At 43.4% G+C, this 18,332-nt stretch overlaps 1 protein-coding gene across 2 annotated transcripts in view; it reads left to right on the top strand.

Moving 5' to 3' along the window:
- The first annotated feature begins 660 nt into the window (after positions 1-660).
- Positions 661-18,332, top strand: part of EPB41L3 (erythrocyte membrane protein band 4.1 like 3) — a 143,167-nt gene continuing 125,495 nt past the window's right edge. Inside the window, exon 1 of one of the 2 annotated variants that reach the window (XM_032680240.1) lies at positions 661-858. The gene's annotated coding sequence lies outside the window, so the exon portion shown is untranslated. Of the gene's footprint in view, positions 859-3,528; positions 3,699-18,332 lie in introns of those variants that run through there. The other variant, XM_032680017.1, reaches the window with a different exon arrangement.

Genomic DNA, 18,332 nt, shown 5'->3' with positions numbered 1-18,332 from the left:
TGTTTCCATCCCTCAGTTCCCATACACTGTCCTTCTCTGTCTAGAACACACTTGTGCAAGTGCTACCTATAAATTGAACAGGAAAAAAAAAAAAAAGTCAGAAATTGCAACGGGCTGTTGAGGGAAGGAGACTGAAAGGATGAAGTGCTCAGGTTTTTTTGCGGGCAGCGTTGCCCAGGAAGCCCCGAGGCTGCTCACTCGGCCCTGTCCTCTAACTGTCGCACAGAAGTTTGCGGTTTCCCTGGGTCTGTCACGGAGTGCTGACCCTGTGACATCCTGCCTGGGCTACCGCTGCCTTTTCGGGGTATTAGAGACCATGTTCAGATGGTTCGGACCGGGTGGCAGCGCCTGCATCAGAGCCTCTCAGCGATTGCTGAGGTAGCGGGCTCCCCGTAAGCCCAACAGTACGAAGCGATGGCATAAAGTAACGTCACGGATCCACTTTCAGCATTTTCCTTTTTCCCCAGAAAAGGAAAAAAAAAACCCCACCAAAAAACAGGGACGGTTGGGGGTTGGCAAGAGGAGCTGATGCCTCTCACGTCTCCTCACCTGCTCCGACCGCAGGTCCGCGAGCAGAGGGGTCCCAGATCCCTCTGCCCACCTCCGCCCCCGCGGTTGCTCCGGGAGGGTGGAGGCGGAGCGGCGGCGGCTCCAATGGGGAGGAGCGGGGCGGGCTGAGCCAAGCCGTGCGGTGCTGTGCCGTGCTGGTTGCCGGAGTCTGACGGGCGCTGCAGGTGGGAGCCCGGCTCCGCGACGGCGCGTAACTTCGGCGAGCCGGGGCTGTCCGCGCCAGCCTTCTCCGCGGAGAGCGGGAGGAGCCGCAGCGGCGGCGGAGAGCACCAACCGGGGCGTGCTTAGGTGAGGAGCTGCTGGCCCCGCTCCCCTCGCTTCCCCTGGTCGCTCTTGCTGCCGCCTGGCCCGGCGCGGTTCAGCGGGGCCCGCGGGTCTCGTTGCGCTGCGGGATCGCCGAGCTGTCCTTGGCTTGAGGTCAGCGGGGAGGGCCGAGGGGCGTGCGCTGCCCCCGCGGGGCGCGCTGCTGCCGCACATCGCTGCGCGGGGAGGAAGGGCTGGGGGCGGCGGGGCTGCGGCGCGGGGGCGCTTTCTCGTCTGCTTCCATTCTCCTCTCCGCGTTTTTGCTTTTGGCCGTGTGGGCTGTCCCATGCCCCCGCTCGTCCCCGCCGTGGGTCGTTTCGGGGGTCCTCGGCCACGGCTCGCCCCTGCCCCGGCGGCGGGGCGGACTTGCCGCCCGCGGCGCGGGATGCGCGGGGCCGGGCGGTGCGGTGCGGGAGTGCCGCAGGCGGGATACAGCTCTTGCAGGAGCCTGTCACTCAGCTGCCCTTCCCGCCTTTCTGCCCCCCGCGAAAATTCCGCCTGGGCGCTGGGACGCGGCGGCGTCTGCAAAGTTACGGGCGGTGCGCGGCGGGGGCGGGGTGCGGGGGCGCGCAGGGGCCGCGCTGCGCCGCGCAAGCTGGAGCGCGGCCGGGGGAGCATCCGCTGGTAAGCCTAGCCCGTGCTGATGGGCGCTGAAGCCAGTTTTTGGGAAGGTTTAACGTAGGCTTGGGGCCAGTCCTGAGGAAGCCGCAAGGTTTTGCGGGCGGGCGGCAGGGTCAGTGCGGCTTTAGCGTTAAAAATGTTTAATAGTGGATATTTCTGAGGTGTGTGTCCGTGTGTCCCCCCCCCCCATTTCTCTGTCTTTTCGGACGTTTAAAAAAAACCCCGAACTAGTCAGCTGGCGATATTTACATTTCTGTAGCAACAGCAGCTCATTAGAAAAGTGATGCTAGCAGGAAAATTAAAAGTAGTAGAGTAACAGAGACCCGGAGGTGGTTGCAGATAGCGCCGAGGGACCCGTAGTCCCCCACTCCTCGGCAGTGGGCAGTGGCGTGAGGGGGCCAGGGGTGTTTGGGAGCCTGTGGGAATGCGGGGGGCTGGGAGCGTAGGGTGCAATGCAGAACTGGAAGCGCCGAAACTCTGCATTTTGTGCATAGTTCAATGCTGGGTGGCCATTTTTCTAATTTTTTCCGGACAGGCTGTTAGACCCACAAGATGCTCATTTGGGACTTGAAAAAACACCCCCCCCCTCCACTATCCCTTTGCTAGGGCTGTTCCGATGCTAAATGCTTGCATTTTTGTATTCCAAATGGGTGATCCTTCGTCAAGCTTTAAACCTCATTAAGATGTAGCTAACCATTTGTGAGGAGGATTTTTTCCCCCCCCCTTCTCTGTCTCTCTGGAGTTTGCTTGCTTGTTTCTCTCTTCTTTCCAGGGAAGGATTTAGTCCCTGGTGTGATGGCTGAAATGGTGGCACGCAATTCAGTGTGCTGCCAGATGCTTACCTTCTTTCAGAGTTTGGGATAGGCTCAGGCAGTATTAAAAGCTTGCTAAGAGGATACTGTTGTATGGTTTCCTCCATTTTTGGGTTCTGTTAGAAGCAGTCTAAAAATACTGGATCATCGTTTCCCTCATGTGTAACTACAGGACTTTCCAAGAAACATTCTTAGATATATGCCTTTTTTTTTTCTCCTTTTAGGCTTGCAAATTATTACTTTTGGTACCTAATAGGGAACTGCTGTGGTATCCTTGTTCTTGTAACTTGGAGGCATCACTATTGATTCTGAATTGAACAGTTTTTAATATCAAATTCTTCTTATGACACAGGGTTGAGTATTTTAACTTGCTGAAGAGATACCCCCTAAAACATTCCTAGAAGCATCCAATTGTTGCCAAGTGCCATAAACATTTGCAGTTAGCGCAAATCTGTCAAGAAAATGGCCTTTTCTTTGGCTTTTTTTTTTTTTAATTGGGAAACAGATTATCAGTATCTCAGTACTATTCCTGTCCTTCCTGCAGCACCATTTATTTCAGCATATGACATTTCTTTCAGAGGTAAATGTTATAGAAGTCCCTTGCTCAAATATTGGTTGCACATTACTGCCCAGAACTAGCTTAGGAAGGCACTTTACTATCTCCCGCAACCTTATCTGCCATTCCACAACTTCATAACAAACCCATTGGAACATGAAATGACCTTGGAAAGGTATCTTTCAATCTGACACGAAGCATTCTCTTACGGGAAACAGCATTGCTCCACACAGAGCTGATGTTTTCAAATTGATGCTTCTAAACTGATTTTTTTGTTTATTTTTTTTTTAAGAGGGGAGGGAAATGGGTGGAATATTGAATTTGAAAAGAAAATATTTTTTTAAAAACAAACCCACTCAGCTGAAGTTTGAAGCACCACTCAGCTGAAGAAGGAGGTGTATTAAGAATGTACATATGATAGTGACACTTAAGTCATGGGTGAAAACAAGACTTTAATTTTAATCAAAGGAAAACAGCATTTCCTCTGCCAGTTCTGATTTGCTCATTCATGAGATCTTCAAAAGCCCAAATTATTAGTGGGACTGATTGAAAGCTAGTTGGGTGTGTTAAATGGAGAAAAGAAGTGATGAAGTCTAAAGGAAGCTTTACATTTAATTGTATTGTTCTTGACATCATAATGTGATGCTTCTACATCAAAAATGTTCCATGACCCTTCAGTCCACAAAATACTGCTCCTTTGGAAAGGTTGCAAGAGCTCTTGAGAATTAGCAGCAGTGAAGGGGGAGTTTTACAGCTGTTGAGGGAATTAATGGAGGGGATGGCTGGCCAGTAAGCTAAATGGGATTTTGGCCCAGATGCTGGACTTGGCACATCAGGTATTGCAAAAGAGTGGTGAATGCTTTCCTGCCCGTGGTGTCTTTACCTCCCATAACGGTGGTGCCTCCTGTTGAGCAGTGCCTGCTCCCAGCCTCCCACCACACTCCAGCCTCAGGAGCTCAGGTTATGAGTGCCACCTGCTGGGTGATGAGCCTCTTTATATTAATTATAATTAATTTATAGATGTGTATGTATGCATTTGTATGTATTTACCTACATATACTCTGTTTATGTGTATATTTATTTACATACAGGTGTATGGCTTTTTCATTTCTTGGATGAACCTACGAAATGTTGCTAAGACCTGAAGTTCCTCACCTTCTGAGGGCTTACCACAGCTTGTGTTCGGTGACACTCAGATATCCCTGAAATATAAAGCCCAAGTGCTAAAGGGGAGATTTTGGTACTGCTGCTGATTAATGTTCCCTTTGCTTTACTGAAGGCAACTGGGAATTTTCAGCTGTATAGCTCATTGCTTGTGATATGGTAAGCTTTCACAGGTACTTGAATGGTCAGATAGCAGGCTGTGGAGGTAGGGCTGTAGACCTAAAATGGAGGCTGAACAAACCAAACTCATCTTTACATTATGCATTGCTTAAATGGAAAATCTTCGCTGCTGATTTCATAATTTTTCATATTAACTACCATATTTCCAAAAGTTTTATGAGCATCCCATCTTGATACAAAATATCCCTTCTCATTTAGATTAACTGAAGATGCATAGAATTTGCAGAATGTTCCTGGACAGTTTTTTCCATTTTAAAGAACACATTTTTTGTATTCACTTTTTAATGTTTGCGTAGAAGAGTAAAAATATAAAAGTTTGATTCTCACCTAGAATTGCTACTGGAGGTGGCATAAAATCTGACATCATTCCCAACAACGTCTTTCCAATTTCCAGTAGTTTCCATCTCTCCTTGACCACTGGAGCATTGACTGGAATGCTGTTTAAATACCAGTTTGATTCAGCTGGATCCAGAGTGAAATCAGTTGCAGCACCAAGGCCTGTAGCTGTTCTGTGTTGTACTGACAGTATTAGGGAAAGATGCGTAGCTGTGGGTTTTGGGGTTTTATTGGACAGCTAACCTCATTACTGCTTTATTGCTTATTTATTTCATGGTGTACTGGTGCCAGATGAGCCTTTTAACCTGTCTGTGGATTAGGAATAGGTCCAAGCTGAACTATAAAACTTTTGAGGAGACTTTCAAATGCTTTCGGCTGGAAAACCTATATTGACGTACTTTTGTGATAAATGGATAAAACGCTTTGCATGATTTTGAAAGCGTATTCTACCACTTGAGATCTGGACTCTGGAGAGTGCATAACAGTCAGCAATGAGTTGATGGAGCAAAAAGCAAGCAGTGTAATTGCGGAGTTCATCTTAAAGTGTGATTCTAGCAAAAGAAAAAAAAGTACCTGCCATATCAAGAGAGATTGCAGATAGGCTTTTGAGGAGGGGGACCCAGTAATAATACATAACTCAAGTTCACTGTCCCCTAAAACGTTCACAGTTAATTTGATGCTTGAGAAATTGTGATTTCAGTGTCTGATGAAGAAGCAATTGACCCTAAAATTGCTGCCTGAAGCTGAACCAATGTTTTCAGTTTCATAACAAGTGTCATGCAGAAATAGAATGTGAAGAGGAACAGGGGGAACGCAAAATGCCTCTGTGGTCTTGCTCTTATGTATCTCTTTGCACCCTGATCCAGGCAACTGACGGGTAGTGTAGGCAGTGGATGCTGCTGCAATGCTCAAGGCAATTTAAATCTCATCTGTTTGTCCATCCCATCATGGCATATCATGACTTTTTTTTTCCCCTCACAAACCTTCTGAGCTGATAATGGAAAACTGCCCCTTATAATGTGTCAAATTTCAACAATCACACCTTCTCTTCACTGAGAAATGTGTATGCAGTATTGTCAATGGAAATGCTTCTCTCCTGTCTCCTCCCCGTTCTAAATAAACTAGTTCAGCAGCTCTCCTGCTCAGATTCTGCCAGCTCTGAGTCATCCATACATTTTTGATTTGTTCCTTTCTCATCTTTTGGCACACCATGTTTCCCGCCATTCCCCCCTACTCAGCATCTGCTTTCCTGTGACCCCCTCCTGATAAATTTGTTAATATTAAGCTTGCTTCATACCACCATCAAAATCTCAGTTTTTTTAGTATGCAGCCCTGTGTTTACACAGGTCACTCAGTGGCCTTTGCAATCCTTGGGAGTATCTTGGAGTCATGTCTGCTCCAGTGAAAATGTCCTCCCAGTAATCTCAGCTTCCCTTGCAGAGGTAAAAGACAGGTAATATCTTGTGGGCAATCCGTCACTACAGTCATGCTGACAGTAGTGGTGCATGGTTGGTGCTCTGGGGATGGACTTTGGTTCACAAGACTGACAAGAGAAATCAGAAGTGAAGACAAATCCTTTGCAATCTCTTTTCCCTTTCCTCTCCAATATTCTTCATATGAAGGTCTTGGAAGGGCTCCTACTGTAAAAGCAGTCATACAAAAACAGCAACAAAAAAAAGGTTGTTTGCTAGCAAAGTGGTAAATAAATGAGCAATCCCCATCCTTCTTCTGCAGTCTTTCGTGCTGTCTTATTAATGGGCCGTGGAGGCAGAGGAGGAGGTAACTCATCAGTTGTTATTCATTGGTGGGGGGCTGCAAAGGAGTTGATTGTGCCAGTTCTGTTTTATTTTTTGACACCAACAGATAAATTTGTCTTTGTATGACATGGTTTCTGCAGGGATCAAGTAGAAACTACATCAGGGGCTATACTGGTGGCTCACTGCCATTTTAAGCTGCCTTGGGATTTTTGGAGGCCAAAATGCTGCTCTGGCTATGAGCCCTTTTCTGGTACCAGGCAGAAGAGCATTGAGCTGTGAGGATATCTGTTCCTGAGAACAGCTGGTTTGGACAATTTGAGTGGTTGAAACGTGAACTGAGAAGATATCTACTCCGTTGCAAGGGACTCTGCAATGACCTTTGGCTTTTTGTCATCTCATCAGCCTTGGTGTGATGATCACTCTGATGGTCATAGAGCTGCTGGGAGAAGCATTTTCTTCATTGCCTCCTTTCCTCCCACTGCAGGTTTTGGCACTCTCCTTGCCTGCTGTCTCTGTGCTTTGGACCTTGTGCATATCCTGAACTAGCACAGGCAACTGGTTTCTCTAGTCAAAAGAAGAGCACGCCTTTCCCTGCCCTTACATACACACACAAGGTTTGTTTAGGCTAACCCATAGCAATTGGCATTTCATACTGATGTCTTTGAAGTGTTTCCTCTTCAAAGGAATAATAGTGAAAAAAATCAACCAAACAGAAAAGCAAAAAAACCAAATGCTAAATTGGTCGAGTGTTTAGGAGCAGTTGCCAAAAGAAATCAATGCTGAGCCTGGGAAAGCTGTAAAATTCTTTCTTGGGTTTTTATTAGTAGGAGAGAAGTGACACACTCTGTGTTTGGTCACTCAGACACTGTTCAAGGTCCACATTAAAAAAAAAAAAGTTATTTCAGCTTGGGTGTTCTTGACAGTTTGCAGATGTGTAACAGTGCATTGATACTCAGCTGTGGGGTAGGCTGCAGGCCCCCTTAATTGCAAAGAATAAATTATTGGTCCCCCATCCTTGACTGAGGATTCTGAAAATGAGCAGTTGCTGTGGCCTGTGGCGGTTTTGCCTCACTTCCTTGCCAAATGTTACATCTCTTCATCAAGGATTTAGAAATGTCAGCAGTGTGAGAAAATAACATACCTTTTCTGTATGTGATGTTGCCCACCTGTCATAGCCTGATGGGGGAGGTACAATAGAAAGTTTGATTTTTCTTAAAAATACCTTTTTTCCCCCCCTTAAAAAAGTATTCTTTATGAGGTCAGCCTTGACAGAGTGTAATTATTATTCTTTTATTAATATGGCATTGCAGTTGTGTTTATTTCTTTTCAGAGTAAGTTCAGGGTGTGGGTTTATGTTCATGCCATTTAATGACTTATCTGAAACTGTTCTGTAATGCGGACTGTACAGAAAGCAGTAGGTTTGTGTTGTTCATTGAATCTCAAAAATGTTGTTTTTTTTTCTTCTTTTTCCCTTCATTTTCCTGCTAATTGCTATGACCGTGCTGCAACCATGAACTTCACAAACTGGATGAATGGCTGCCTCCTGGAATATGGATAATTTTGGTGAGTCTGAAAAATGAATTTCACTTATTTCTGTCTACTTGGGAGAGAGAGGAAGAATGTCATGTATTGGAAGTTGGGTTTGATGAAAGCTAAGGCTGTTCTTGCAGTGCTGGTTTTGTCAAAGCAACAGGCAAAGCTTACTGAATTTCAACTTATTTTTGATGGAGTGTTTTTTTTCTTATTCTGCTTAATCATTGGCAAAGGTGAAGGAATTAACATGCACTGGATTAATTTGGAATACTGTCATTTTATGAGATTGAGTGTTATTGCCTTTGTAATAATTTTTAAATTACTTTTCTGTAAGACACACTGTGAAGCAACGGCTTAGAACATTTTAATTTTTCTTTTCTGGCTTATTCAGTTGTTTTGCAAGTATTTCAGACAGAAAGTGATTAATTCATTGGATGACTTTTTAGAAAAGCACTATGTTGTTCTTCTTACTGTTCCTAATACTGGTGTTGCCCGTGGTGTGAACTTTAAGACCTGAAGTGTTGATGGTGTGTTTGCATTAAATATTGTATCAGATTTTTCCATGAAAAGGTCTTCCATTCCAAGTAGTCTCTGGTGAGGTCTCTTTTTTCAGAATAAAATAAAGCAAGCACCAAGCTCTGTCAGGGTCATACGCTTTTCTCATGTGCAGATGGCTGACCTGCAGAATATCCATCTGGGGGTACCTGCTGTTGCTACCTGAGGATGAGGTTTTGGCACTTTGGTGTTTCAGTAAAGATGACTGGACAGCTGCAGGGAAAACATTTGGTTTGAGCATATCAGCCTGGAGATCTGCCCTAGAAGCAAGCATGGTTGGAGGTGGTAGTATTTACCGAGCTTTGTCTGTAGGAGTAAAGCTGCCTCTGAGCACTGATAGGAGGTGGTTGGCAGCTTAGCAGCCTTGGGATTTATCTCTGAGCTATTTAGACCTAGCAGGAGTGACTCGTTACTACTAATAGGCTCAATTAAGGAAAACAACTTGCTTCACCTCTCACTTGCTTTGTGACTACCTCGCTTATGCACAGGCTTAAGTTTTGAGGGAGAAGGCAAATATGATTTGGGCATGGAGTTGGCTGCTTGTTGTGTTCCAGGGAAATGTGAGTGTTCTTGGCGTGGTGATGACCCATTCCTGGGTAAGGTGTGGGAGTGAGCGTAGGGCTGGCACTGGCCACTTGCTGACAGATTGCAGCTGGGTTTAGCTGGGGCACACCCCTTGGGGGTGGGGGTTGGCATTGGCTCTCCCTCTCCTTCCTTTTCTGTCTCTGGAGTGTGCACAGTCTGCGTCACCTGCATTCTTGCACTGGTGCAAAGAACCTGGGAGTATAAGATGGCTTTTCAACTTCTCAGGCACAGGTTGAGAGATAATTTGAGATAAAGCCTGATATTTTACTTTTGAGTATTTCCGAAGTATTATTGCTTAATCCTTTTTATTGATCCATAGCTTATGCTGGAAAGCTGTTGTCTCAGGGCAATTTTCAGAGTCCTGGAGGATAATGGCACTAATCACATTTCATATGACCTTTCAGAACATTTGTTGCACTGCTGCATTTACCTCCTCTCTTAGTTCCAGTTTTATGTCTTTTATTCCTCAGTTGCATGGCTTAGAAGTGCAGTTAAGAAGCCTTCTGCTTGACTGGTACATAGTAATTTGGTGACTGAGAAGCAAAAAGGTCTGTAAGTGGACTGCTGCTTCAGATTGCTATCCTTTGATGTGCTAAGAAGCCTTGATCAGCCTGAGAGAGCAATAGCTTCTGGGCCCAGGAAGTAATGCATATTTACTGTGATGGACACACTACTCAAAACTCTTTGAGTCTGAAAACTAGAAGATTGCGTTCCTCATGGCTTTGCTTCAGCATGTATCTTGCTTTTCTGGCCTATTTTGTAATCTACATGAATAATTGGCTCTTGTGTTGCACCTATATAAAGAGATGCTGCTTTGATATCTGGAAATGCAGCAATGGGTGCTGAAGTGCTGCTGTCACCATGGCACATCAGGGGGAAGTTCGATGTGATCATGTGGGCAAGCATTTCCACCCAAGTTTTATTCTTAGATTTGTTTTTCACTTTCACTCTGATTTGGTTATATTTGAATTTTTGGCAAATGCTGCTAGCAAAGTTAAAATTTGAAATAGCAATCTAAATCGAAGAGCAAAGTGTACTTTGCATAAATAGATAAATAGCAGAGCTAAAAGTATAAGGAATTATTTCCTTTCTTTTCACTAGAAGAGTTATGTCATTCCAGTCTCTTCCCAGTGGTGGAAGGCCAAGAGACAGTGGACACCAGTTGAAATGAGAGAAATTCACTTTGGTTACAAGGAGAAATGTGTTCACCTGAAGGACAGACAGCTGGCTAGGGGCACAGGTTGCCCAGGGAGGCTGTGCAGTCTCCATCCTTGGGAGTTTTCAGGACCTGACTGGACAAAGCTCTGGGCAACCAGTTGGATCTCATAGCTGGCCCTACTTGGAGCGGAAGCCTGCATCAGACACCTCTTGATGTCCCTCCTAGCCTGAATTATCTTGTGATCCATTAAAAACCACTTGAATTTAGAGAGACTTTTCTGCTGGGAAAAAGAATAAAACAATAAAGGAAGGGTGAAGTGGCAGGGTCATGTAGGGTGTTGTGATAACAGCAAGGCTGGTGGTGGCTGCTGTAAGACAAGGAGGAATGCAGCATCTGTCCAGGCTCATTCTGGAGTGCTATCTGGAGTGGTTTTAATTGCACAAAGCAATTAAAACCTGACACTTGCTGTATGCTATTTGTTTTATGTCAATGCTAGGTATATAGCTAGTTTCCAAAATTTTGGAAATAATCAGTTAAGTTTTGTTTATATTGGTTAACACTGCTCACCTTGTGGGAGCAGTCTTCAGGACAAGTAGATTCTTCCTTCAGAAAGCTTCTAGTCTTTGGGGGACTTTTTGTTTAGGTTGCTTTTTTTTTTTTTTTTTAAGATTGATCTATGGCTATTTCCAGTCCATCAAAAATCGTGTAGGAGTGCAAAGAGAAGGCAGATTAAAATCTGTGGTTGAGTGGACTGAAAGTGAGTCAGCTCCCCAATGTGAGGTAGTGCTTATCCATGATATGAAGCCAAACAGAGCTTCTGTAGAGGAGAAGAGAGAAGTGGTCCAAGTACTGAGACAGCCTTGCAGGATGAAATAGGTGAGCCTGTAAAGAGGAGTGTGGATGAGTCAGATGATCATAGCACCTTTGGAGGACCAAAGCACTGCTAATGGTTTAGACAACCCTCCAAGTGTGTTTTCCTCTGTTTTCAGGAAGATGGCCTTCAACATTGGAGTCCAGCAACCACTTGAAAACAAACAGAAAATGTACAAAATTCATTGTTAGTAGCGTATGCCTTGTGAATGTGCAAATGAATTGGAGTATTTAACCCAATCTCAGTTTTTCCATTGTATTTCTGGGTTTGGTTTTGTGCCTGATTTTTGTTTCTCCTGGAAGGGCATCAGTTTAATTTACAGATTGACTTTCCTTCTTTGTGTTTGGAGGCAATACAGGTCAATATGGAAAGCAATCGCTAGTAACTCCAAAGGGGATTTAAAAGGTTTTCGCTTATTTTTGCCCTTTTTTTACTGCTATTTTGTCTGCTTCCACCCATCTTTGGCAGTCATGCTCCAGCTGTGATGGGCTGGGTGAGGTGCCAGCAAGGACACAGTCTTATCTCTTCCATATTCAGAGTCTGAAAGCCATCAGAATTATTGCTGTGAGAAACTGAAAGCTTTAGATTTTAGCCTTAGCTTTACCTTGTCTGTAACCACTCTGCTCAGGATGTCTGCATAGTGTCTGTCTCCAGAGTTATGTTGGTGTAACTGTTGTAACTGTGTCCACTTTTTCCCCAGCATCAGATACTTCACTGGGTAGTTTGCCTTTTCTTTTGATTTCTTTTATACATATGCAAAGCCTTTGTATTTGTTCTTTTCTGTGTTTTTCCCACAGATGGTTATCTTCCACTGTTGCATGGGTAATAGTGCTGATGAACAAGTATTTCGTTTGACATGTTAAAGCATAGCTGTAAAGAAAATGAAGCAGAGAAAATTACAGTGGCAAAGGTTCCTAAATTATAGTTGTACAGGAAGATTGTGATAAGGAAGTAGTTAAACATTACTATTTAGTCAAACCTGCAACTGTGGCTGGTACTTCGATTGTCTCCTCCTTTTGCTGACACTTAATTTGTGTGGTTCGTCAGATACTCTTCCTGCTAATAAAGTCCCTGTTTTATTGAACTGAAAGATTGTGGAAGTACATGGGTGTGTTCTCCCAGAGAGTTTTAGGTTAAGTGTCAAACAAATGCTAATTATTTTCAGATTTACTTGTAAAAGAAATGTTAGATGTTTGCTATACCCACTGTTAAAAAAAAAAAAAGCTAAAACGAACCAATAAAAACCCCCATGACACAAATCAGTCTTCCCATCTGGGAGCAGATACGTGTTCAGTTTAAATATATTGGAAAGCAAACATAATGTAATAGGATTGAACCACGATATTCACAGATAGAAGTATTAACGTTTGAGCTGGCTGTGTGCTTGCTACAGCTGGAAAGCACATTGCTTTTATGGCTGCAGTATGTTTGCTCTAGCTCTGACAAACAGATGTGATCATCGTCCTGTGCGTGCTCTTCAGTGGGGTCAAGCGGTCGCTTGTCAGCGTGATGGTGACTACAAGCCATGATCTCCTAGCAGCAGGTCTCACATTTGAAGAGCTTTGCTTGGTTTCAGAGCATTACAGCAGTAATCTGCAAGACTCCAAAGACCGTCTTTCATCCACAAGGATGTGGGACCAAGAAAATGTGCTATGTAAGTCTTTCACAGAATTAAGGAGTGAGTAGGGCCTTTTAGGAAGACTTGCACTGATCATCCTAGACACTGTGCTTTTCCTTCTGAAAATAGCCATTAGGTAATAACTTCCTTTGTCTTTCCTCCCAGCCAATTCAGAATGTGCCCTAAGGCAAGGTGGGTTAATTTTGTTTTAGCAGGATGGATCACTGTGAGCAGAAGGTAGTTTTCTGTAGTAAAGCTAACTGGCTTTGTGCTTATCTTAACCTTGATGAAGCTATTACCATAGATTTGTTAGGAAAAGAGTGAGGTGAAGGCAGTGGCCCGGACTGAGCAAAGGTTAAAGCAATCAGCGATAGCTCTGCTGTCAGCAGAATTGCATTGCTGGGAATCTTGTCTGAGGCTTTGCACGACTTTCTTGTCTGCTCGGCTCTTAGCTGTTCCTGTGAGCATGTCCTTAGACAAGCTAAGGAAGGGCCAAGGGTTGTCAGCCTGCAATTTCTGCCTGCCCTGTGCATTGTGAGGACAGTCCAGCATGTAGCAAAAATACTGCAGGAGTGGCAATTGTTTGTGGTGGGGCCTAAGATAAACGGATTTATCCAGTAACCATGAGGCTGCTCAATTTGGATCTTGGCAACTTGGCTCTATTTTTTTTTTTTTTCTTTCTCACCAGAATGCTTGTACTGAGGTTTGGTGTTGTGGCATCCTATTTTTAACACCAAAGTTCACTTATCTCTAGTTGAACGTGTGGTATGTTTCGTTAGAGAGAAGTGGCATTTTATCAAATGTCATAAATGAGCTTTCATGCTGGAACTAATTCAAGCCAACCACTGAAAAAGGATTATTCCTACTTAATATAAATTTATATGTACAAAATGATCATAGTTGGAATCAATAGAGTTTATTGTCAAAATGAAGAGATGTCAGACTCTGTCATAGTTCTCAACCCAGCAGTATGTTTATCATATGGTATTACAAAAATCCATATATGCCTAGTTTATCCGAAGTATTGTGGGTCTTTTACAGCAAACTAATATATCTGTAGAGGAATATAAATTCTTTTGCAGTTGCCCAGTACTAAAGGCTGTCCCTTTATGCAGAGATATAATTGCTGGCCAGTATATCTTTTTGCATTAAGGACAGTCACTGCAGCTGTTTGAGTCTTGCCATGTTTATGCATGACCAGATATTGCAATAGGCTGTAAGAGTTTGCTGCAAGGAAAGCTTTAATTTTTCAGTCTTGGGAAGTGGGCTCCATCTAGTGTTTAAATGAAAGATTAGACTCCAGTTCCTTTTCTTGAATGCCCTTGCAGCATGCATAAAGGACATAGAGGAGGAATTGCGATAGGCATCACTTTCTCTGATGATTATCTAGAATGAGATGTTTCTTGATACAGTCAGTATGGGAATGGAAACCTGAAATACTTCATCTGTCTTCCATATTCACTTGAAGCTAAAATAATGCTTTTATGAAATAGCACAGAGATAAAAAAAAATTAAACCAGCCTGGCAATGATGTGATCCTGAAATATTTTGCGGTTAGTTCCTATATATACTCTCACAGTATTTGATGTGGCATTTTGGAAACCAGCCTGTTCATCTATAAAATCAAAATTAGAAAACTAATTGTGGAGGTCTTTTAAGAAGTAATGGATTTTGAAATGGGTATTGGGTATTAATATCCAGTCAACAGAATAGTTTCCAATATGTAATGCTTCTCTAAAAAAGCATATGGGATTCCATCCTTTATTTTTACTGTTTCCTTAGTCTTTCAGCTTTTGTAGTATTTAACCCTCTGGCAAAGGCTATTTAATTATTATTTTTTTTTTATTGAAAAGGATATCACATTTTGAACTATTTTAAACTAAAATAGAAAAGTATCTGATAGTTAATATCTCATGTCTCCAGTGCCCTGATGATAATGGTGCTGTGCGACAGGACAAGAAGCATCAAGAAGAAAAATGTTTTTTTCATGTATTCAAGGTGGTGTGAATTTATCCAAGCAATTTTTTTCTTTCTTTTTTTTTTTTTAACCCAAACAGACTGAGAAAGTTTAAATAAAAGTCTTAAAACTGAATACAGATTTACCTTCTACACTCCAAACTGAAGAAGCAGAGACTCAAAATATTTAGTCGGGAGGGCACAACAGCAGACCTGCAGAGAGGAAAACCTGGGATATCTGGGAGCTGTTTAATTATTAGTACAGTGGGGTTTTGTCCAGTTGTGTTTTTTCCTCTGGATAAAGGGAGATTTTGGAGGCCACTTAATCAGGCTTTTAGCCTGAGCAATCTGGCACCTTGCAGCATTTTGAGACCAATAAGGGAAGAGCAGGTAGGCACCATGCCTGGGCTGAGTGTGACTGCTGCCTGAGCTACCAGGCGTGCAGGAGCCACTCATGTCTTAGCCCTCCCTGCCTGCACGGGGATGTTGCAGACCTTTGCCACAACTCAAAGGCATGGTGAGGTTGTGTGACTTGACCCCATATTTGCTTACACTGAGGGCTGGGACTCAGAGAGCTGCAGAGCTGCCTGCCCTTGTGAGATAGAGAAGATCCCCCCACCAAATCCCAAGACAGCTCTTGGCTTATTTTCCACCAGTTTCTGGAGCGGTGTGGAGCAGGGGCTGGGATCCAGGTCTGAGTCATTGGCAAAGAGTCTGTTGTTGTTTCATCTGTAAAATATTTGGGATCTGGGATTTCCAATTGACACTTGCGAGCTGAGTGCAGACAAAGTTAATGGGAAACATCTGGTGCCAGGAGGGAGTGGTGAGATGGCTATCTCGGCCACGTGAAAACAGGGAGCTCCTGTGGTGGGGTGCCGGGCTGCTCACGTCTGCAGTGTGGGGGAAAGGGTCAGGAACGATGGCTGAAGAGGGGAGCCAGGAAAATGGGTGGTGAAACCCTCCTGGACACAGGGTGCCGCTGCGAAGCCCTGGGCATGGATGGCCCCAGAGCCTCCCAGTGTTGGGCTGTGCTTGTTTCACTTAGCCAAGGAAGGTAGCTGGCAGTTCAGTGGGGATGCTTAAGTATGTATAAGTATACACGCTTTCTTAACACTTCATAACTTTTTGTTGTCTTTGTTATTTTTTTTGAGACACTGATGTAGTTGGCAACCTCTCATCTTCAGTCCCATATAGCTGTAAGTTTGGTCTCTCAACCCCACAAGAGATGATAGCATCAGATGGACACCTGGACTTCTTTTACTATTAAATACTGTCTTCTGTAGGAAAAAAACCTGTTTCTTTATCTGTTGAATTTTTGAAAAATTTAAAATAGCACATTGCTAAATCCAGTTTATTTTTTTTATGTTACTTAATTTCACATTTCTCCTGGAGTGGACAATGAAAGCAAACATGTTTGTGTTACTTGAGGCTTCTGAGTCTTACAGTAATACAGTAGATCACTAAATATTTTGTGTCGTTTGTTTTTATTAGTTACCCACTTAGAAGCAGTGATTATACTTCAATTTCTAAAAAAAATCTGGATATATCTCTGTTTCCTATAAATCCTAAAAACCCTTTTGTTTTTTCCAACAAAATTAAATTTGGTCTGAATCTAAACTGCCGCAGCACCTTTAAGATGTATTTGTAAAACTGCAGATCAAAAAGGCAAGGCATTATTTTTCTTTTCTGGTGCCTGATAATCCAGAGTCATCAACTCAAACACTGCACTATATACAACTCCCCTTTGCATGGTAACCTACACTGCACTTCTAGCTGAGGCTAAAATTGACCAAAAAGGTCTTAACAGGCGGCTTTTGTTGTCACCCACCAGGTAACAGGATGGGACTCCTCATGCATGTTGTTGCTTTGAATCTGTGAGAGATGAGCTTTGAACCTATGCTTGCCATGTCCAGTGCTGCTGGTGATCATGCTGGTGGTGTCTTACAGCCAAGAGAGATGGTTTGGTGCTGGCAGGGGAGGGAGGGTCCCAAAATAGTTGTCCCTGTCCCCCAGCATGGCCTCATGGCACAACTGCACCAGTTCTTCCTGGCTGGGTCCAAGATAACAAATGGTAAAGCTCAATGAAGGAGAGAAAAACCTCAAAAAGGCTGGATTTGGTCATGATACTGAACTGCAGGAAAGAGGGTGGCAGGACTAGGGGAGGCTTGCAAGTACTGTGTGCCGCTGCATACAGCAGCTCCCTCTGAGCACAGAAGAGTCTAAAGGGACAAAGCAAATGTCAAATAGTCTCTGAACCTCAAAATGTCAGAATGGAGGATAATGTAGAAGAGAATTGCTTTGCTGTACTTGGAAGAGCCGTTGCAGAGTTTATAACAGCAATTGAAGAGGAAATCAAAGTCTTGAGAACATAAGGTTGGAACCATGGTTCTGGTACATGAAAATTGGGATTGAAGCTTTCTGATCGTTCCTGTTGCTGTGTTAAAGGAGGAATGTACTAAAATAGAGACAGGGATTGGAAAAGAGCAGAAATAATTAATGGTTTCAAGTAGTGCAGGTCATGAAGATGATGTAATTACTCCTAACCTATTTAACCTGAAAGAAAAAGAAAGCTATAAGTAAAAGGGGGAGGGTTAAGGGGGGAAAGAAATTCACTATTAAGAAGACTTGACTATTTTGAACTCTGTATCTCCAAGTAAAATTAAGGTATAAAATACTTTATCATCTACCTGTTTCTGTTATGGTAGAGGTAGCAAATAGTGCACTGTGGAAGTAAATAGTAAAGGGCAGGCAGTTGGCATCAGCTAATTGATGGGTTGGGGCATGTATTTTGAGAGAGAGTACACTAATACATCAGCTAACTAGATTAAGAGTGATAAGATGGCAAGATCCTTAATTTAGATCAGAGGTATTTACAAGGTGTGTAGATGTGGCACTTAGGGGTATGGTTTAGTAGTAGTGGGCTTGGCAGTGCTGGGTTAACAGTAGGACTTGATGGTCTTGGAGGTCTTTTCCAACCTAAACCATTCTATGATCAGTATTTCAGATCATGGTATGTGGTCAGCTCCTGGCTGTCAATGTTCCTCAGTGTAGTGGGCACAGCACCCTTGTCACAGTAGATGTGTATTCACCTCTCCTGCACTTTCATTCCTTTTCCCCTCACAAACTGGAGCCTGCCAGTTTGGGAGCTGGACCTAGCTGGCACCTACAGTTTTGCATTCATTTTGGTTACCTGACTTGAACTGCTTTCTTGCTCTGCTGGGGATTGCATGGGTAGCTGCATGACCTGTTGGGTCTGTGCCACAGTAGCATGTGACATTGGATATTTATGAACCAGAAGTGTGCTAAAAGGACATCCATTTAAACTGGAGGAAGAGAAATTGGGAAGGTAACTTTGCTGTCCTAAGATTGAGAGGATTGGTTTTGTGGCCTAAACAGTTGCTTTTAATATGAAATTGTCTTTTTAGTCGGGGAAGAGATGCTATCATCCTTCCTTCTTAATGTGCCCATAAGAAATAATGGCAATCATTTTATCGTAGCTCTGTTTTCATGAGTTTGATGAGATGATTTGCTTTCGGTTCTTCTAGAGACATTTCTGAAGGAAAGCTTGCTCTAATTTGTAGACACGAAATTGGTAAGAATTTGCCTGTTGTCACTGATGTAATTTCTTCTTTGTCTGACCTTATTCACCTGGCATTAAAATCATATTACTGAATTTGAGTTTAAAAATTGCTACAGCTAATAGGGAAAATCTTTGCTTTAAGTGTTTTTTTGGCTTGATCTAATCTGTCCTTAATG

The sequence above is a fragment of the Chiroxiphia lanceolata genome, chromosome 1, assembly GCF_009829145.1.
Source record: "Chiroxiphia lanceolata isolate bChiLan1 chromosome 1, bChiLan1.pri, whole genome shotgun sequence".
NCBI classification, from domain to species: domain Eukaryota; kingdom Metazoa; phylum Chordata; class Aves; order Passeriformes; family Pipridae; genus Chiroxiphia; species Chiroxiphia lanceolata.
This window is presented reverse-complemented; position numbering and strand designations above follow the sequence as displayed.